At 33.0% G+C, this 23,603-nt stretch overlaps 1 long non-coding RNA gene across 1 annotated transcript; it reads left to right on the top strand.

Moving 5' to 3' along the window:
- Window positions 1-165: 165 nt before the first annotated feature.
- Window positions 166-23,603, top strand: LOC141460545 (uncharacterized). The gene is made up of 6 exons (XR_012462127.1): window positions 166-638; window positions 4,278-4,474; window positions 4,566-15,297; window positions 15,388-15,598; window positions 21,907-22,097; window positions 22,182-23,603. It is a non-coding gene; the product is annotated as an uncharacterized lncRNA (long non-coding RNA).

Genomic DNA, 23,603 nt, shown 5'->3' with positions numbered 1-23,603 from the left:
TCTGCCTAGTGGAGTAGACTATACACAACACAGTGCGAGTACTGCGTTTGGAGGGGGCCGCCTACAGCGGGGACGGGTGAACTAACAGGAGGGGGCGGAGTGGTTGTTGGTGGCAGTGGGGGTGGCTTTACGGAGGGTACAGCGGGGGCGGTGGAGTAGCCTGCTTTTGCCCCTTATACTGAAGGTGTGGGATGGGCGCCCGACTACATAACCTGGAACAAAAGGGGGAGAGAATTCAGTATCAGACCGCGCACTGCGTGGGGCGGACTCGCATACACATGCACACGCGCGCGCATAAGGCTAGCCTCGACGATGGTGACACCTAGCGGCCGGATCAGGCTACCCAGTTTTGCTCTATGGTTACCATGACGATAGCCACACTGAACACCATGCCAGCGACATAGCGAACTCTTGATAGCTGATAAAAAGTTATTTGTGTTCAAAGAAAAAAACACACACACACACAAAAAGTAGTGGGACATTTTATTACTTTACCTGATTAAAAGCAAAAGTCTACGTTATTATCGTGTCAAAAATTTTACCTCAGTGACATTCTCAACGTGTCCTTAGGCGTCAGAATAATACCACTTTTTGTTCGTCTATTTTTCTAGCTACGATTGAAAATGAATAAATCACGAGTAAGTAAAGGTTATACACTTGTTATCGCCAAGTAATTTCAAATAAAAATGTCTCCTTAAAAAAAAAAAGTTTTTCTGCAACCATGTAGGGAAGTTCTCATTACTCAATTAAAATCAGCTGTGTAATGTCCAACTTCCCACACTAGTGGGGGGAAATTCCCATTAGTGTCACTTTCCGCACTAGTGTGTGGAAAAACTTTATTGTGCTTCCTTGATATAAGAAGTTTTGTTATTAACATAAATATTTTCTGTAAAACTCTAATAAGCTTATTTAAATTTATTTTATTTAAATAATTAAAAAACGAATATTAAAAAATAAAATAAAAATTGAAAGGAATATAGAAATAAAAATAATACTTTAATAAATAATTAGATATTTTTAATTATAACAGTTAAAAAGGTTATAGTGTTACCTTATAGAAATTTAAAATGGATTCTAGTGATGCCTGTTTAGAAAACACTCCTCCATCAATAAAAGAAACAGCAGAAAATGTAATAAGTAATGTAAATAATTGTAATATAACAATAAATGTTTATAATAAATAAATAACTTTTTGTAGACTGTAAAAATGAAATTTTTAATTTTATTAGTTAATAAATGGTTGCAGAAAAAATATAATATTTAACTCTAGTGTAAAGTATTTTCCTCACACTCGGCAATTTGCACTTGCACTCGCATCGCTTCGCTCGCTCGTGCGTGCAAACCCTGCCTCGCGTGAGGAAAAGTACTACTTTCCACACTTGTTAAATAAATAACTATTAATCGTAAGTAAATTTTTATTATAGCTTTTTCTTTCTCTGAGATAATAACATCTAATGGCCAATCTCACAACTCATCTCATTTTTTGTATTTGTAATATGCAGGCCCTAAAGAAGACAATATATTTGACGAATCGTTGGCAAAAAAGACGAGTTGTTGTTTTTTATTTGGACCAATTTCTCGCCAATTTTGAATCCTTAATAATAATAATAATTTACGGTCACGAAACCAATTCTGCCACGTGTTTGTTCAAAAAACTTCGAATTCATAGTAAATATTAGTTGACTTCCAATATCTTGTAAAAGCCTTTTTGGTTGTAAAAGCGTAAACCTCTTCGTAAAAATTCATTTTCGTGAAAAGCATTTCAAAAAAAATGGTTAATGTTGAAAAGTTGTAGAAGAAATTCATTTTTCCTGGAAAAAAAAAAGAAAGAAATTTTCTTCATTCTCGGAATTTAGACTTTCCTCTCTTAAATAAACCCAAGATGGCCAGAAAACACCTAAAATTCAATAATACACATGGGTAATTAATTCTTTGAGGTGAAGTGGGCTGTACAGACATTAATTTGATTAATATTAATAAGGTAATCTCTGACATTTCGGACATCTCCATTCATCTTCCTCTACCCCCTACAAACCAGTTCTTTAAGAAAACACAGGTGTCCGAAACGTTGAACATCAAAGGAAATTTTTTATTTTTAGACCACAGCCAACTATTGTACGAGTAGATCCACGGCCAAACAACCAGTTTATTTGTCAAATAATTAGTATTTTTTCTATAACGAGGTCATTTGCGTATTTTGACACAGAAATAGTTAATGCTTAGTAATTATTAATTAAAATATATGTAATTCATAATTATTAATAAAAAGTTATGACGGAAGTTTATTATCAAAGAATTATCGCTTCTAAACTGAAAACTAATTCTAAATTAGTTGTTTTTTCTTTTTTGCTTTCTTTTGGAGCGTCAAAAAGAATAAAAATAAAAAAGAACGCAATGAAGTGGATACAGCTGTTAGACTAGATTAGATTAGATTCCAGAAGGGCGGCCTTGAAGGTCTACGCCACCATGACTGAATGGATCTATTGTGGCTCCCACTACTCTAGAGCTCGCCCTCCAGAACTGTCCGTATAATCAGACACTTAATTCTGGAGAGCGACTCCTGCGTAAAGCTCACAGGCTTTTGGTTTGATCCTTAACCCTCACACAGACACAACACATGCAGTGCCGTTTCCTCCTCTTGCTGACAAAACCTACAAAGGCTATCATCCTCCAGGCTCATGCGAAGCATTTGCGTTCTGAGCCAGCAGTGGCCAGTCAATAGACCAAAAATTATCCTGATAACCTCATCATTGCCTTGACGTGATTAATTCTGCAGCCAGTCTTGGCGATAGCCCATAACTTTACCACCTGTCGAAGACAGCTGTTGGTTGCCATGTTTTTTTTTAAATATTTGTGGACATAGTTGCGATTTCTTATTCAATCCTCAATAATTTTGAAATTACTTTCTTACTAGGCCATTAAAAATAACAGTTGTGCAAATTTGAACAGTTTTAATGTATTTTTAAATTAAGATAATAATTTTTTATGAAGCTGATGTCTCATTAAAACGCCTGAAAAATAAGCATTACTTGATTGTAAGTACCCTTCAAGGAATAGATACTTCGTACAAATATCAAATGAAAAAGCTGGTAACCTTCCTAACAATCCTAAATCTTCATTAGTATTGTGATCAATATGGACGTCGATTGATCTTCGATTTGCTGATAATATTTACTATAAGCTTTGCAAGTACCGATTATTGAGGTAATCAATACTTGGTTTAATAAAAATTGAACTTACAAGTAGAATGTTTAGAAACACGGTAATAATGCTTTGTAAGAAGAATGCTAAATCCTAATTTTCTTATTCCTTTTACGACCCAATCCCTAAGGGAAATAAGGGATTCATTAGGGTTAAAGGGAAGAAAACTAAACAAGCTGTAAGACAATATGGGAGCTTTAGGGGCTTTTTTTCCCACAGCCTTGTTAATCTACGGAAATTCTGCGCCTAGAATGTTTATCCAAACAAAACGAAATGAAAATCCATTCTTTACTACAAACCAGAGAAAAGCCAGAACCATTTTGTTTTGTTTTTCTCTCACACACACATTCCTTATTTTCCTTTTTCCAGTTATAGTGAATGAACAACTAAACTACATGAGGAAAATAAAAGATCGATCTTTTTGACCCTAAAAACTTCGCGGAGAAAAATGATAATTATTATCCAGTCCTAATTGGAAGTTAAAACAATTAATTACATTTTTAATAATTCAAAAAATAAATAAAGAAACTTTTAATTAGTCTTATATAAATATTTACCTAATTAAAGCATCAAAAGAGTATTTTATGCTACAAGACAGGAGAAAGCAAACAAATCCATGGACTTTTCTATAATGAAATCCATTTTGATGAGCTTAGAGAGCTGCTGATGAATGACCGCTTCCATAGAACCTCTAAAAATTTTTTACAGTCTCAAAATTAAAGTCGACAAAATTTCTGTATTTTCTTTTGGTTCCAACAAGGGAACTGACAATAAAATCATTTTGACATAGTATATCGATAGTGTCACTTTACTGAATCGATTTTTTCAGGTTTTAGAGGGTTTTCTTTGAAAAACTACATCAATGATACTCTCTTGAAATGAATTTTACTCATTTCATTCATATTATTTATTGGCAATTTATCCTAGTCTAGAAAACGCTAAATAATTAAATTTGAGAAACAGAAATTCAAAAAATTGGTGGGCAGTTTTACTGAGACATTCCTATTTACAAACTACCTACCTATGAACATTCTTTACACCAAAACCAACTAAAATTTAACCATCTTTTGTTCCAGATGGCGTAATATTGAAGAATTTTACATGAGTAAAGCTTACTTACTAAAGTAAAAAAAGAAATCAGATTATTGCCTCAGCTAGGCATCTTGAGGAACAAAACAAGGAAAATATAATTACCAGTCGCGTCTTTTGTTCTTTCAATGACTAAATCAAAATATTTGTAAAGCATTCCACCAAAAAAGAACCCAACAGTATTGTGAGTATATATACTTCTTTTTTTGATTCTATTTTACTTAAATTTATTAAAAACAATACACTCTCAATTTGTGGTACCCTTTTTTTTGCAGATACTAAAATTTGAAAAGAACTTGAACGTAAATCTTGTGATGCTGTGGCGAACATCATTTGTTTTACTATCAATATTCAGACAACCCACCACTTTTAACCAGTGGTTAAAGAATTATTATCTGAACAATCAGATTAGAATGAATTCCACATCATGTCTTTAAATGAGATGAAAACAAATTAAATGATTGAAACAAAATTATCTCTTTGTAAGAAGTAAAAGAAGTAGAAGAAACTAGAACTATCCTTGGGCTTGGATAAAGGAAAAATGATATTCTATAAAAATTAAATTTTAGGATTTTTAAGTTTATTAATATTGCAATTAAAAATAGTTCAAGATGCAATCAAGTGCACTACGTACTAACGAAGTTAGTTAGTGAAATTTAATTGAACCTGCTGAGTTGGTGGTATAAATTCTCCATCAAACATTTGTGACTGTAAACCAGTGGTTCTTAAAATTTTCGCAGACGCAGAACACAATTATATGTATATATTTTTTCGCGGAACACAAACATTAAAAAATTTGAAATTCGGTATTTAGCAAGATTTAAAAATTAAATTCAAATTAAAAAAAAAGGAACAATTATTTGTTTTCGTATCTTTCCTAAGTTTCTAAATTTCAATACATTTAAAATTGAAATTTCGCGGAAAACCGGTTAAGAACCACTGCTTCATATCTTCAAAAATTATAGATCTGAGCACAAAATAACTATAGTTTATAATTGAGAAAAACAAAGTTTATAAGAGAACTAAATTCCATACCAAATCGTGGTTCACAGTCGGAGATATAGAACGGCCGTAATTTTACAGAATTTCATGACCCAAAAAATTTTCAACCCTTTATATCTTCTACGTTTTTAGATCTGTGCACAAAATAACTATAGATTATAATTGAGAAAAACAAAGCGTATAAATGAACAAAATTCCATATCAATACGTGATTCACAATGGGAGATATAGAACGGCCATAATTTTACAGAATTTCATGACCCAAAAAATTTTCAACCCTTTATATCTTCTACCTTTTTAGATCTGTGCACAAAATAACTATAGTTTATAATTGAGAAAAACAAAGTGTATAAGAGAACAAAATTCCATACCAATACGTGGTTCACAGTGGGAGATATAGATCGGCCATAATTTTACAGAATTTCATGACCCAAAAAATTTTCAACCCTTTATATCTTCTACCTTTTTAGATCTCTGCACAAAATAACTATAGTTTATAACTGAGAAAAACAAAGTGTATAAGAGAACAAAATTCCATACCAATACGTGGTTCACAGTCGGAGATATAGAACGGCCATAATTTTACAGAATTTCATGACCCAAAAAATTTTCAACCTTTTATATCTTCTCCTTTTTTAGATCTGTGCTCAAAATAACTATAGTTTATAACTGAGAAAAACAAAGTGTATAAGAGAACAAAATTCCATACCAATACGTGGTTCACAGTCGGAGATATAGAACGGCCATAATTTAACAGAATTTCATGACCCAAAAAATTTTCAACCCTTTATATCTTCTACCTTTTTAGATCTGTGCACAAAATAACTATAGTTTATAACTGAGAAAAACAAAGTGTATAAGAGAACAAAATTCCATACCAATACGTGGTTCACAGTCGGAGATATAGAACGGCCATAATTTTACAGAATTTCATTACCCAAAAAATTTTCAACCCTTTATATCTTCTACCTTTTTAGATCTGTGCACAAAATAACTATAGTTTATAATTGAGAAAAACAAAGTTTATAAATGAACAAAATTCCATATCAATACGTGATTCACAATGGGAGATATAGAACGGCCATAATTTTACAGAATTTCATGACCCAAAAAATTTTCAACCCTTTATATCTTCTCCTTTTTTAGATCTGTGCTCAAAATAACTATAGTTTATAACTGAGAAAAACAAAGTGTATAAGAGAACAAAATTCCATACCAATACGTGGTTCACAGTCGGAGATATAGAACGGCCATAATTTTACAGAATTTCATGACCCAAAAAATTTTCAACCCTTTATATCTTCTACCTTTTTAGATCTGTGCACAAAATAACTATAGTTTATAACTGAGAAAAACAAAGTGTATAAGAGAACAAAATTCCATACCAATACGTGGTTCACAGTCGGAGATATAGAATGGCCATAATTTTACAGAATTTCATGACCCAAAAAATTTTCAACCCTTTATATCTTCTACCTTTTTAGATCTGTGCACAAAATAACTATAGTTTATAATTGAGAAAAACAAAGTGTATAAATGAACAAAATTCCATATCAATACGTGATTCACAATGGGAGATATAGAACGGCCATAATTTTACAGAATTTCATGACCCAAAAAATTTTCAACCCTTTATATCTTCTACCTTTTTAAATCTGTGCACAAAATAACTATAGTTTTTAATTGAGAAAAACAAAGTGTATAAGAGAACAAAATTCCATACCAATACGTGGTTCACAGTCTGAGATATAGAACGGCCATAATTTTACAGAATTTCATGACCCAAAAAATTTTCAACTCTTTATATCTTCTACCTTTTTAGATCTGTGCACAAAATAACTATAGTTTATAATTGAGAAAAACAAAGTGTATAAGAGAACAAAATTCCATACCAATACGTGGTTCACAGTGGGAGATATAGATCGGCCATAATTTTACAGAATTTTTATGACCCAAAAAATTTTCAACCCTTGATATCTTCTACCTTTTTAGATCTGTGCACAAAATAACTATAGTTTATAATTGAGGAAAACAAAGTGTATAAGAGAACAAAATTCCATACCAATACGTGGTTCACAGTGGGAGATATAGATCGGCCATAATTTTACAGAATTTCATGACCCAAAAAATTTTCAACCCTTTATATCTTCTACCTTTTAGATCTGTGCACAAAATAACTATAGTTTATAATTCAGGAAAACAAAGTGTATAAGAGAACAAAATTCCATACCAATACGTGGTTCACAGTCGGAGATATAGAACGGCCATAATTTTACAGAATTTCATGACCCAAAAAATTTTCAACCCTTTATATCTTCTACCTTTTTAGATCTGTGCACAAAATAACTATAGTTTATAACTGAGAAAAACAAAGTGTATAAGAGAACAAAATTCCATACCAATACGTGGTTCACAGTCGGAGATATAGAACGGCCATAATTTTACAGAATTTCATGACCCAAAAAATTTTCAACCCTTTATATCTTCTCCTTTTTTAGATCTGTGCTCAAAATAACTATAGTTTATAACTGAGAAAAACAAAGTGTATAAGAGAACAAAATTCCATACCAATACGTGGTTCACAGTCGGAGATATAGAACGGCCATAATTTTACAGAATTTCATGACCCAAAAAATTTTCAACCCTTTATATCTTCTACCTTTTTAGATCTGTGCACAAAATAACTATAGTTTATAATTGAGGAAAACAAAGTGTATAAGAGAACAAAATTCCATACTAATACGTGGTTCACAGTCGGAAATATAGAACGGCCATAATTTTACAGAATTTCATGACCCAAAAAATTTTCAACCCTCTATATCTTCTACCTTTTAGATCTGTGCACAAAATAACTATAGTTTATAATTGAGAAAAACAAAGTGTATAAGAGAACAAAATTCCATACCAGTACGTGGTTCACAGTCGGAGATATAGAACGGCCATAATTTTACAGAATTTCATGACCCAAAAAATTTTCAACCCTTTATATCTTCTACCTTTTTAGATCTGTGCACAAAATAACTATAGTTTATAATTGAGAAAAACAAAGTTTATAAGAGTACTAAATTCCATACCAAATCGTGGTTCACAGTGGGAGATATAGAAGGCCACAATTTTACAGAATTTCATGACCCAAAAAATTTTCAACCCTTTATATCTTCTACCTTTTTAGATCTGGGCACAAAATAACTATAGTTTATAATTGAGGAAAACAAAGGGTATAAGAGAACAAAATTCCATACCATTACGTGGTTCACAGTGGGAGATATAGATCGGCCATAATTTTACAGAATTTCATGACCCAAAAAATTTGCAACCCTTTATATCTTCTACCTTTTTAGATCTGTGCACAAAATAACTATAGTTTATAATTGAGGAAAACAAATTGTATAAGAGAACAAAATTCCATACCAATACGTGGTTCACAGTGGGAGATATAGATCGGCCATAATTTTACAGAATTTCATGACCCAAAAAGTTTTCAACCCTTTATATCTTCTACCTTTTTAGATCTGTGCACAAAATAACTATAGTTTATAATTGAGAATAACAAAGTGTATAAGAGAACAAAATTCCATACCAATACGTGGTTCACAGTGGGAGATATAGATCGGCCATAATTTTACAGAATTTCATGACCCAAAAAATTTTCAACCCTTTATATCTTCTACCTTTTTAGATCTGTGCACAAAATAACTATAGTTTATAATTGAGGAAAACAAAGTGTATAAGAGAACAAAATTCCATACCAATACGTGGTTCACAGTCGGAGATATAGAACGGTTATAAGTTTACAGAATTTCATGACCCAAAAAATTTTCAACCCTTTATATCTTCTACCTTTTTAGATCTGTGCACAAAATAACTATAGTTTATAATTGAGGAAAACAAAGTGTATAAGAGAACAAAATTCCATACCAATACGTGGTTCACAGTCGGAGATATAGAACGGTTATAATTTTACAGAATTTCATGACCCAAAAAATTTTTCAACCCTTTATATCTTCTATATTTATAGATCTGTGCACAAAATAACTATAGTTTATAATTGAGAAAAACAAAGTGTACAAGAGAACAAAATTCCACGTCAATATGTGGTTCACAGTGGGAGATATAGAACGGCCACAATTTTACAGATTTTCATGACCCAAAAAATTTTCAACCCTCTATATCTTCTACCTTTTTAGATTTGTGCACAAAAAAACTATAGTTTATAATTGAGGAAAACAAAGTGTATAAGAGAACAAAATTCCATACCAGTACGTGGTTCACAGTCGGAGATATAGAACGGCCATAATTTTACAGAATTTCATGACCCAAAAAATTTTCAACCCTTTATATCTTCTACCTTTTTAGATCTGTGCACAAAATAACTATAGTTTATAATTGAGGAGAACGAAGTGTATAAGAGAACAAAATTCCATACCAATACGTGGTTCACAGTGGGAGATATATATCGGCCATAATTTTACAGAATTTCATGACCCAAAAAATTTTCAACCCTTTATATCTTCTACCTTTTTAGATCTGTGCACAAAATAACTATAGTTTATAATTGAGGAAAACAAAGTGTATAAGAGAACAAAATTCCATACCAGTACGTGGTTCACAGTCGGAGATATAGAACGGCCATAATTTTACAGAATTTCATGACCAAAAAATTTTCAACCCTTGATATCTTCTACCTTTTTAGATCTCTGCACAAAATAACTATAGTTTATAATTGAGGAAAACAAAGTGTATAAGAGAACAAAATTCCATACCAATACGTGATTCACAGTGGGAGATATAGATCGGCCATAATTTTACAGAATTTCATGACCCAAAAAATTTTCAACCCTTTATATCTTCTACCTTTTTAGATCTCTGCACAAAATAACTATAGTTTATAATTGAGGAAAACGAAGTGTATAAGAGAACAAAATTCCATACTAATACGTGGTTCACAGTCGGAAATATAGAACGGCCATAATTTTACAGAATTTCATGACCCAAAAATTTTCAACCCTCTATATCTTCTACCTTTTAGATCTGTGCACAAAATAACTATAGTTTATAATTGAGGAAAACAAAGTGTATAAGAGAACAAAATTCCATACCAATACGTGGTTCACAGTGGGAGATATAGATCGGCCATAATTTTACAGAATTTCATGACCCAAAAAATTTTCAACCCTTTATATCTTCTACCTTTTTAGATCTGTGCACAAAATAACTATAGTTTATAATTGAGAAAAACAAAGTTTATAAGAGTACTAAATTCCATACCAAATCGTGGTTCACAGTGGGAGATATAGAAGGCCACAATTTTACAGAATTTCATGACCCAAAAAATTTTCAACCCTTTATATCTTCTACCTTTTTAGATCTGGGCACAAAATAACTATAGTTTATAATTGAGGAAAACAAAGGGTATAAGAGAACAAAATTCCATACCATTACGTGGTTCACAGTGGGAGATATAGATCGGCCATAATTTTACAGAATTTCATGACCCAAAAAATTTGCAACCCTTTATATCTTCTACCTTTTTAGATCTGTGCACAAAATAACTATAGTTTATAATTGAGGAAAACAAATTGTATAAGAGAACAAAATTCCATACCAATACGTGGTTCACAGTGGGAGATATAGATCGGCCATAATTTTACAGAATTTCATGACCCAAAAAGTTTTCAACCCTTTATATCTTCTACCTTTTTAGATCTGTGCACAAAATAACTATAGTTTATAATTGAGAATAACAAAGTGTATAAGAGAACAAAATTCCATACCAATACGTGGTTCACAGTGGGAGATATAGATCGGCCATAATTTTACAGAATTTCATGACCCAAAAAATTTTCAACCCTTTATATCTTCTACCTTTTTAGATCTGTGCACAAAATAACTATAGTTTATAATTGAGGAAAACAAAGTGTATAAGAGAACAAAATTCCATACCAATACGTGGTTCACAGTCGGAGATATAGAACGGTTATAAGTTTACAGAATTTCATGACCCAAAAAATTTTCAACCCTTTATATCTTCTACCTTTTTAGATCTGTGCACAAAATAACTATAGTTTATAATTGAGAAAAACAAAGTGTATAAGAGAACAAAATTCCACGTCAATATGTGGTTCACAGTGGGAGATATAGAACGGCCACAATTTTACAGATTTTCATGACCCAAAAAATTTTCAACTCTTTATATCTTCTACCTTTTTAGATTTGTGCACAAAAAAACTATAGTTTATAATTGAGGAAAACAAAGTGTATAAAAGAACAAAATTCCGCGTCAATATGTGGTTCACAGTGGGAGATATAGATCGGCCATAATTTTACAGAATTTCATGACCCAAAAAATTTGCAACCGTTTATATCAGTGGTTCTTAACCTTTTCATTGACGCGGAACACAATTATATGTATATATTTTTCGCGGGGAACACTAACATTAAATAATTTGAAATTCGGTATTTAGCAAGAACTTAAAACTAAATTCAAATTAAAAAAAAAGGAACAATTTTTTGTTTTCGTATCTTTCCTAAGTTTCTAAATTTCAATACATTTAAAATTGAAATTTCGCGGAACACCGGTTAAGAACCACTGCTGTAAACGGTCTTTGGGATTAATTACTGAGAAGTGCTGTTTACTTGTTCAAATTAATCAGGATGAAACTTATTTTCTAGTTCTTTTTTATTTTAATCTGTTAACCATTACTGAAATTAAGTATTTTAATTTTGCGTCATCAACAGCTTTTCCAGATTTATCATCTTATTTATTATTTTTTTTTTTTTAATAAAATAAATCATTACTGCTATTTTCACTCCTCTTTTTTAGCTTTTCCAGAAGTAAGCTATCCTGCTATCCTTATCCTGTAGCTGAACATTGTGGAATATCTTTCATGCCGAACAGACAAAGATGAAACCTTGCTAATAAGTTAGGATCATGGTAGATCTATAAAAAGCCTTAAATAAAAAAAATTATGATAAAATGCATCAGTAATTATACTGTGTCGTCTCTTAAACTAAGCGCCTTATTGCGAGGAATATTGTGTCCTAAGTAGAACTAGGAAAATAAAATGATGCAGGATGCAGAAATGGGCGTTATTCGATGGATTCGAATAACGAAAAAATTTTTATCCATATTTTAATAATTAGCAAATAAATTTTCGTTTTGGTGGGGTTTATTAAGGATAACAATATTTGTTCATTTGATTAAAATACGATTAAAAGATAACAGATACAATTTTTTTGAATAATACCTACTTTTGAGTAAAAAGGCACTATGTTGAAGCATTAAAAATATAATAATACACATTGGGCACCTAAACATACATCTCCTGACAAAGGATTTAGCTTGTGCGGACCACTTGCAGTTCTAGTTCCCTTTTACAATGCCGAGGGTTCCGTACCAATCAGTTTAGCGTACTGTCTTCTCTGATTTCCAAGGCTTCGCACAAATCAGTTATTGCTATTAGTAGAAGGTTTAGGAGAAGTTTACTGTCCTGTTGTCCACTAGTTGGGCAAAACCCATCATTGGCCAGTAATAAGAAGGTTTAATGGTCAGATTTAGTCGGCCTTCACCGGAATAATACCTGCTATCTATTACCGGAGCGGCTAGGCCAAGCGGACAGGCTAATGGAATGGACTTACGATATATCATGCATGCTGGCCTTACGTTGCTAAGGAAATCTCGAAACAGTGGCGAGGTCACCGCTAGTAGGGACTATGTCAGAGGTCCCCAAACTTTTAAAACAGGGGGCCAGGTTCACTGTCCCTTAGACCGTTGGAGAGCCGGACTATAAAAAAAACTATTTTAAAGTAAAAAAAAAAACAAAACGGGAACAAATAGAATATTTCAAATAAAGAACAAGTAAATTTAAATCACCAAACTGACCAGACATTTCTGTGGGAACTATGGACCTGCTTTTGGCTAATGAGATGGTCAATGTCCGGTTTAGTTATAGTGCTTTGCCTTTCTTCCTATTTCTGGCTGTTATTTTACACTATTTTCGGAGCCAAGACGCGTCCGTCCTGCGTCACCGGAAGTAGTACTGTACATGAGCGACGCAGCGCTTTGCGGCACCGCCACATATAGTGGCTCCTCTCACTGACCACCACCAATGAAAGAGATGCCCCTTCCGGAAGTGCGGCGAGGACCGGATAAATGTCCTCAGGGAGGCCGCATGTGGCCCGCGGGCCTTAGTTTGGGGACCCCTGGTCTATGTTACCTCGCCTAGTACAGGATGGCCGGTAACTAACAGGGACACTACTAAAGTCACAAAATTTGGACGGAGAATTTAAGAGAACAGCTCCTTCCTACCACCATTGAGAATCATTGAATTACCTTTAGAGAACGTTCGAGAAATTTCTAATCAGATTTCAGGTACTTGTGCTTGAACGATTTCGACCATAACCTTATTTGGGCTCCCTCTATTAGCATCTAAACGAAATATCAAATTTTGAACTATCTACTTTCTGATTTTTCGGTTTTCAGTTGCGGTAGAGCTCACTCAATTTTGGTGAAAACCACTTTTCCTTTTGTACGAGTATTCAGAGAATCATAAAACTGATATTACCGCTACAAATTCAAAATAGACCAGAATGCACGATTAAAATATTTACTCCTAGAAGTATAAGAGAATGAAATATAAGATAGAAATCGTGGAAACATCTTTGCCAAGTAAGCTGTGAGAAAAATAAGAAATATTTTGTAGAAACAGTCCACAAAATATTTACACCTTACACTATTCTGTCACGGTGAAGAAGAAGAATAACATGAATAAATTCGTTCTAAAAAAAAAATAAAAAATACATCATTTTTGGTAATAATTTATTTGGCAGTGGACATGATATATACCACACTGCTTTACACTGTTTCCGCCCCTTTCCGTTCACAGTGGTTATAGATCCTGCAAACCCAGTGAAAGCGCCGTCTATCCCCCATTTTGGTGCGTACCGATAGTTACCAACAGCCACACATTCTTGGTAAATACCTTCTCACTTACCCCTCCGAGAGAGAAAGAGATAGAGAACAACAAAAGGAATGATTTAGATATGGGGATACGATATGAAAGGAAGATCTGTTTAATCCTTGACAACTGTATGATTAATGTAACAATAATATGAAGAGGAGAGGTAAATGTGCGAGGATGATGAAGATCCAGAAGAAGGAGAACGAGGAGGTAGGAAACGTTGGCGCGATTTATAAGCGACTCCTCGGCTCTAGCCACCAGGTGCGCTAATATAATCCCTTCTACTTACACGAACTAATTCTGTGGAGATATCCGTTTTGATAAATCCCTTTTTGTAAATTTGTCATATTTGTGGTTTAACTTTGCTAAACAGGTGATATTAAGTGTGAAAATCTACTTTGATATTCTTCAGATATCATTCAAGAAAATAAACTCCTGAATCTGAAATCAATTCTGTTTCTGGCACCAAACATTAATGACACTTAAAAGAGGATTGCTTTTCCCTTTTTTTAAATGAGATTTGCCAAGGAAGTCCATCATCTCTGAAATGAAAGCAAGAGCTTCATTGCATTCTTCACGTTACCAGTTTACAAATTATAAGCAGCTTAAATTTTTATTGAATCTGATAAAGGACGAAAAGATGCACGAGTCCAGTCTGATAACTTCCTCCGAACAGGAGATTTTAGTTTTGGTGCCACTTTAAATATAAACGTATTTCTTTCGTTGGTTCTCCATGTTCCTTTCACCACGCCATTACACTAGCAATGCCGAAAGGTTCTTTGTCTGTTATAAACACATAAATCGCTTATGCCTGGGGCAGAGAGAAGTAGAAGCATCATTCTACAAATATTGGGTACTTATAGTTTTGTCCGTTAAAAGGGCCCAAATGGCTGAGATTTTGACATTCTGGAGAAGAACTTAAGCTTTACCCAGGAGTCAGAACATTCAGGAATGTCAAACAGTCCGAGGTTGAAGGTTGCAACAGAGCAGGTTTCCGGGTCACGTTGTCATAGCCACCTCTCAAGGAATCAAATATAATTTAAACGTAAGCCAAGTTTTAGATTAAAGAGTATTCGATTTCTTTATGGAGGCAACTATGAATTTTTCAAATAATGTAATGCCTATTTTTTTTCAGGCGGGGCTTAACGTCCAACTACCCCAATTAGATGTCGTGGACGGAGGCTACTAGCAAACACTCTTTACTGTTCATTCTTTCATTAACCATTAAATAAAATCCAAGGCCTAAGACCGGGGAATCGAACCCAGTACCACAAATACATATTTGTTTTGCAGGATTCACCTCTAACCGCTCGGCTATGGTGGCGCCTGATTTCTCAAATAATGAAGTTAGTTTTACGTTAAAATTACTTTTTTTATAGCATCTGATTGGTAAACTTCTATTTTTAAACACATTTTAGGTGGTTTTCAACCTTTAAAACCTCTCTGGTTTGTTCTATGAATAAGTTGGTTGAAATATGATAAACGTTTCCATAAAATAATATAACATCGAATTCAGGGTAGCTTAAAACCTGACATAAACTGAATTTCTAGTTGGCAAAGTTTGAACTACTTGCAACTTACCACTTATAACTTTTTTATTATATTTAATATACCTAAGATAACTAATTGATTTGAAAATTGGTGATAATGGTGTATAATAAAGGAGGTCCCCTTTTATCGGCAAAGTTCAGCCCACTAAAGATAAGTAGTATGTCGTCGACACTTATAAGTTTGGCGAGGAAGAGAGTACGTTGCCATGGTTGCAGGCTTACTGTTTTAAACACCGTTCCAGGGTACTTTCACTTGGAGCTCCCACAAACTGCTGCTGCTTCTACCCCTGCTTATCCATAAAGTTGTGTTCCAATTATATACCAGTTTATATTACTAAGGATGTAATGAAATTTATAGAGATAAGACTGCCATTACTATTAACAACGCTCAGCTGATGTCGTCTTGTTGTGTTTATTAACAGAAAACTGAAACTTATTGATTAATAATTTTTTTTTGTAAACATCGCACAGTTTTTGGATAATTGCTGTTACAATAGCAGAAACTGAAGATTTTTTACTTTTTCTAACTACTAACCCACCTGTGGAGGTAAAAAGATCATTACAGACCCACATTGAACCCACCGATTGATTGAACACCTCAATAGAACTCTAACCTTTACGTCTGTTCCTAATCGGTAATGCTGGGCCTCTCTTTGGTCTTCGGATGCTCAACCTGGTGTACCATCTCTTTCTATAAGATGAAGCTAACGCACATACATATGCCCTAACATTTTGTAATCTTAACTCCTACAACTAGACCTTCTTTTTATGGAGCACTTTTACTACCAAAGTTGTTCTCTTTCCAAGATATTAGATCAAAAAGATTATTCTCAAATTATTCGCAATGGTCAGAGTTTTCCACTCTATCCTAAAATTTGTCGTAGGATTGTTTTAAAGAACTATCAAGAACTATTAATTTAAAATTGGAAGTTTCTTAGCATTTTTGGTGAGCTAGCATTAGACATCATTCTTACTCATAATCAATAATCGTTTAAGCTATTAGTACCTTCTAAACGATTCTCTACTAGCTTAAGATTAGAAAAATATAATCCACCAATTCTCTCTTAGTGAGTATTTACCTACATTCAATATCGGGAAGGCCCCAGCTCCATATTACTTTTTCAGTCATTTCATCTGCATTGATTTAGCAATCCATATACAGTGGCCGTTTAAAGAAAGTTTAAAAGGGTACAAAGAACACCATCATTCTAAGAAAACGACCCTCGTATTTTGAAACATGAATGAGTATTTTTTAAATGTCTGTAACTTACAAAGTAATAAATACTATAACATAAGAACAGAATATAAAGATATAAAAGTGAATAAGTTTTGAAACAATTAAATTAATGAGACAATTAGTTTTAAAGTTTAATTTAAAGTTATTTTGATTATTATCCTTGCATTTGAATAGTTTGTTAATTTTAATAGTTTGTAGGAGAATCCTCTGCTTTTAATTACTGCTTGTTACTGTTAACTATGTTTTCTAATTGTATTATTGGAAGATTATACCATTTTGGTTGAACTAGTTGAACATTTATTTATTTATTTATTGTATTAGACATTAAGTCGTTACAATGGAATTGTGTTTACAAACAAAAACATAAAATAAAAGTAATACATTTTGCAATAACCATATTTATTTATTTATTTATTTTTTAAATTATATTTTTAATAACAAAAAAAAACGCACAACTACTAATAATGAATACACTACTAAAATATAAATAAAATAAACAAAAATATAAGGTTAAGAAATAGAAAATAATAATAGAAATTCTCTTAATTTTAGGGAAAAATTCATGTATTTGTACAACAGGAAAAGGCTTTCTTTGTTCTGATTCGTAACTGCTCTCTCCATGCTAAGCTGGCCATCAAAAGCTTCCCTATAAAAATATCCTCTTGCCTCTGAAAACACAGGGCAAACGGCCACCATATGGGTGCCATCTTCCACCTCTTTGTTGCACAGCTTACAAACATTTTGACCACTAATTTTAAAACTAACATTGTCTATAGTAAATTTTGAAAAATGTTTACCATTTAATCTTAGCTGAGCAAATAGGCGGTTTATATTTTAGAGGAATATCCAACAGGAGATAAGGTTGGCACAATATTTCTTTAGGAATTATTGCATGCAAATGTTTACTATAATTAGAATTTCTTGCTCTGGCAAGATCTTCATTAAATAAATAAGCCCTATATCTATCAACGATAGAGTCTAGATCAGATTTACTAAAATTAATTGGCCACACAAAGGATGGAATGAATTTATTAATTAAAGTTCGCAATTGTGAGTAGTTGAAACTAGTTTCAACTAGTTGAACTAGTTTCGAAAATGATTCTTTGGTTGTACGGGCATTTAAAGGGATGTGTTTCTCTAAAATCGTCCAGAGATTCTCTAGTGATTATGGAATTAATATCTGGTGACTTTGGTGGCCATTCGAGTTTTTCAATTTTTTTTCTCAGTAAAAAATTTGGGTGCCATTTGGGGAGTGTACTTAGAGTCGTTGCTGGAAGATAAACTATTCCAAGCACATCTTTTCTACTGATTGTAGTAAATTATTGTTTAAAATGTTATAATAATCAACGCTAGTCATTCTCCAATCGATTTTAACCAATTTCCCAACAGCTTTTTTTTTAGAAATATAGTCCCAAATCATAATCGATTTTGCTTTTTTAGGCGATCTGATGGCCTACATTATACTCTATTCCTTTTCTTCAGGTCCAATTAACCAAAATTTAGATTCATCACACTATACGAGGTGTGTTCAAAAAGTAACGGGAATTTTTAAATTTCGCGGGTTTGGAGAGTCTGATTGTAAAAATTTTTTTTTTATTATGTTGGTACACATGCCCCTGAAGTACGATAAAATTTTCAGTAATATTCATTGTTTACTTCTTAAGTGGCAGCCGTTAAGGTTAGACGTGTTTTTCGAGCTTGGCGATTTTTGTTTGTTAAAAAAAATGGATCAAAGAATTTGTATTAAATTTTGCGTAAAAAATGAAATAAAGTGTAATAAAGTGTGTGAATTGTTAATAAAGGCATATGGTGAGTCTGCTATGAGTAAAACAAGGATTTACGAGTGGTATAAGCGTTTCCAAGATGGCCGCGAAAACGTTGAAGATGACGAACGACCTGGACGTCCAAGCACATCAACAGCCGATGAAAACGTGAAAAAAGTGAAAGAAATGGTTATGAACGATCGCCGAATCACAATCAGAGAAGTCGCTGATGATGTTGCCATATCAATTGGCTCATGCCATGAAATTTTTTCGGATGTTTTGGGTATGAAACGTGTGGCAGCAAAATTTGTTCCAAAATTGTTGAATTTCGAACAAAAACAGCGGAGAATGGAAGTTGCTCAAGAGTCACTCAATGAAGTCGACAACGATGCGGATCTACTGAAACGTGTTATAACAGGTGACGAAACATGGGTTTACGGATATGATGTCGAAACTAAGGCTCAATCGTCCCAGTGGAGGCATTCTGGATCGCCAAGACCGAAAAAGGCTCGACAAGTGCGGTCGAATGTGAAGGTTATGCTCACTGTGTTCTTCGATTTTAATGGCATAGTGCATCATGAATTCTTGCCACAAGGTCAAACAATCAATAAGGAGTACTACCTACAAGTTCAACGCCGTTTGCGTGAAGCAATCCGAAAAAAACGCCCGGATTTGTGGCAAAACAATTCATGGATTTTGCACCACGATAATGCACCTGCTCACATTTCATTGCTTGTTCGTGAATTTTTGGCCAAAAACAAAACTTTAACGATGCCCCAGCCTCCATATTCGCCAGACATGGCTCCATGTGACTTTTTTCTATTTCCAAACATAAAGAGAACATTAAAAGGCCGTCGTTTTACAAGCATAGATGACATTAAAAGCGAATCGCTGAAAGAGCTGAAAGCTATCACAAAGATCGAGTTTCAGAAGGTTTTCGAGGATTGGAAAAAGCGCTGGCACAAGTGTATTGTATGCGAAGGGGACTACTTTGAAGGCGACAATATTAATGTAGATGAATAAATAAACATTTTTTTCAAAAAACGAAAATTCCCGTTACTTTTTGAACACACCTCGTATAATGTGTTCCCAATATTATAAAGGCATAGGCCTCTAAATACACGGATACCAACTTTAAACATTCTTTTGTCCGCCACTATATGTATGACACGTAAATCGAGTAAAAATAGTTGTAGCTTTTTCAGCGGACGTCAAATCCAAGGCCAGATTGAATGGAACTGTTGACAGTGCATCTTTGTCTAAGTTCTTCCACTTTTGTATGGAAATAAAATGCTCTGTCACAGCGTGATCGGTAATGGTATCACTAACTAGGTTAACAGTGAAGCTCAATTAGTAGAATACATTGTATGAAGATTCAAACATGGTATTGCGATACCATATTTATATTATATTTATTTGTGTGAGTAGAACACATCGCGAATCTACTCACTGGAAACTGGTTCAGTCAAGCTTCAAAGTTTTTAATTATTTCCTGTATCCGAGTTCACGCTGTAGAGATGGTAACAGGTGACTGATAAATGATCGTGTTTGGTTTTCGTGTGTGTTATGGAGGAGGAGGCGGTGGCCATACTAAATGGCGATATGTGGGGAAAACTCTCATTATTTATGGCCGTGTGATGTCTGTGACATGTTGGCTAGATTTTCACTCTTAAATTCATTAAATTTTTGTTCCACAGTAAAATGATTAATCTTTAAAATAAAATATACAAAAAAAAAATTAAATAATGTTTTGTTATTAAAAATTAACAAATTTAAAAAAAAGTACATACAATTAATGAATTTCAAAAATGTTTTGTCGGTTATTTATTACGTTGGATGAATTAAATTTTCAGTTTCATTAGTTACTTTCAACTTGTACACTAACTAGGAATCTACAGGCTGTTTAAATTTAATTTTCTATCTCATTTCAGTGAAATGAAAAAAGTGTAAATCAAAGACCTGGCTGGCTAAAACAAGATAACAGTGAAATATCGTACACTAGTTTATTGGCTACTAATATTTAAGGAATCCTAAGAAAAATATCTGGTAAACATCTGCTTCGAAGGAAACAAGGATACGTGGCTACTTTCTAGACCCAAAAAAAAGGAAAATTAGGATGTAAAGCAGAAAATTGTTTTAAGGGAAATCTTATTCATTTTCAATAAAATGGATTTTATTTTAAATGGATATCAAGCAGGCAGAGCGACGTAAACTTATTTATGTAATGATTTTTCCATTAATACAAAATGGCACTTAAAAAATGGAGAAATTAGCTTGAATAATGGTAGTTTGGGGACGCCACTATAGCCGAGTGGTTGGAGGTGAGGCTAATATGTGTATTCTGGTAACGGGTTCGATTCTTGGTCTAAGTCTTGGATTTTATTTAATGGTTAATACAATTTTGTAGAACAATATATTTGCTATCTAACTCAGATGTAAAGTTCGCCTGAAAAAATAGGCATTTCCTCGAAGGTCCTCCCTTCTAATGACTTCCGTCTAAACATTGAACTAAGAATGAGAAAGGAGTCCCTTAAAATTAATTTACCCCTTCGAGCAATGCTTAAAGATCTCAAATTGATAAAATAGGAAATCACATTATTTATTTTTATCAATTTCACTTCTTGGAAGTTAGTCTTTAGTTTTACAGATTTTTTTCACTGTTAGGGCAAAGAATAGGCTACAAAAGAAAATGAACATTAACATTTCTATCTGTTTACTTCACATTTCACCAGTAAAACTAGATTATTTTTTCGCAAAAATAAGAATTAGCGTAATATTTCAGATGAAACTCAGCCATTTTACTTCTAGAATATATTACCCATAATTAATATTCTAGTGCTTTCCTCCTATTTCAACCAAACAGGAAGTAATCATATTAGACGAGGACAGAAACTGAACTTACCCATTTTAAATGGCATTTCATATTATGTTTAATATGGTGTCAGGTGCGTCCCGTTTTTTAAAAAATTTCGAAATACAGAGTGAATTATTTAGCAATATCCATGCAGAATATTCTCGTATAGTTTATAAATAATGTTTATACTTATATTTATTTCGTCGCCTGCAGATTTTATTTTAGATTTTTTTTTTGTGTGTATTTTTAGTTGGAGAATGCGAGCAAAAAGTAATTATAGCGAGTTATAAATTAAAAGTTGATGCTTTTAGATGGAATAGCAGAAGGCGTGAGAAATCGAAGGCGCCTTCGACTTAGATCATTAGATGACGTAGAGAAAGATCTCCGTCAGGTTGGAGTGACAAGATGGTTCCTTAAGGCCGCAGACCCAAACTCCGACTAGTAAGTACGAGTATGTAAGTGATTCTTTTAGGTACTCATAATTTATTTATTTCATAGTAAAGAGCAATATTTCTGCATTTGCAGGCCCAAAACAGATCTTCCTTTTGGAGAAAAGAACATTTAGGAGGTTGAGCCTCAAGTAGAACCAGCTTTCCTCTTATTAGCCTGGATTATTCTGGATTCCTGGACATCCGAGGACATTGCAGGCAATGAAAGAAGTGATAAAACTAATGTTTTGTAGGAGTTAGAATATCATTTTGTGAACTCATATCTGTCTTAGCAATTTCAAAGGGATATGAACAACAAGATTATCAAGAAGTGGAGACTGAAGGAACTGAAGAGGGCTAGGACGAAGGTGAGAAGCTGTCGACAGGCTAAGAGATTAATAGAGGAAATTAATCCGGATACTACAGAGTCCAAAATATTTGATTCTATTGAGTTTAAAAAAAAAAATACATTTTCACTTAACATTAGATTTGAATTGAAGATTAATTTTCGATCGATTGAGATCGAAGATATCAATAAGCAATTAGTTTACAACAACGCCTCTCAAAAAAATTGTCAATCATTAAAGCCTCTTTTTAAGTAATACTTTTTCTCATCCTGTTTAGGCTATTTTTAATTTCAGTTGTTCAATTTTTTTCATTTTAAATAACCCATATTTCCTTCCCAAATATTGTTGACGTGGTTTACTACAGTAAAAAAGTCTTGTCTAAAATTTGGTTTTGTTATCTGACTAAAACGATGCGCGTTTAGGTAAAAGTCAAGGATTATTTTGAACTAAGCTGTTCCTGATTAGGGAAAAGAGTTAGACAAGAACTGATCGTGATAATTATAATCTCGGGCTGGAACTAGGAAACACTAATAACTATCATTGCAGAGAAAACCTGGTGGAAGCGATATTCTAAAAGAATTTAATATTTTATATCTAAAATAACCTTCAAATGTAATTAATCACGAACAGCCATTAAAATGACATTGTTTTAAAATAATTTTCAATTTTTTGAATCTCATTTATTTTCACAACGAGGTAACAAATTACAAAAGTTCCCTTCAGAATTTCAACAGTTTTAATCTTGTTCAACATGTTAGAAATCATTTTGTAACTTTACAGAAGTTTAAGTACCATTTAATTTACATATTCATAAGATTAATGAAATTCTCGCTTCTATTTTGGACCATATTTTATATTATATCATTTCTATAAATCGCATTAAAATGTGACTGTGATAAAGAGTTGAACAGTTTAATGCAATTGTAGTTATATTTAAAAATTGTCTCTGGTTTTATTAAATTTTTGTTTTGGTTAATTTCGCATCTTGAAAAGTAATTGGATTCACTATTGTTGATTCGGTCTTCTTCTTTCAGATCAATCTTAGAATTAATGATTGCGAATTCTTATGTTTAGTTATAGTAAAATTAATACCTAATCTTATCGCAGACTTATATTCTACAAATTAGAAGGACGCAAATTGCAAAATATTTTACGGCCAAGATTTCTTGTAT

The sequence above is a fragment of the Rhodnius prolixus genome, unplaced genomic scaffold, assembly GCF_049639745.1.
Source record: "Rhodnius prolixus isolate KJV_2025 unplaced genomic scaffold, Rpr scaffold_6, whole genome shotgun sequence".
Lineage (NCBI taxonomy): Eukaryota > Metazoa > Arthropoda > Insecta > Hemiptera > Reduviidae > Rhodnius > Rhodnius prolixus.
This window is presented reverse-complemented; position numbering and strand designations above follow the sequence as displayed.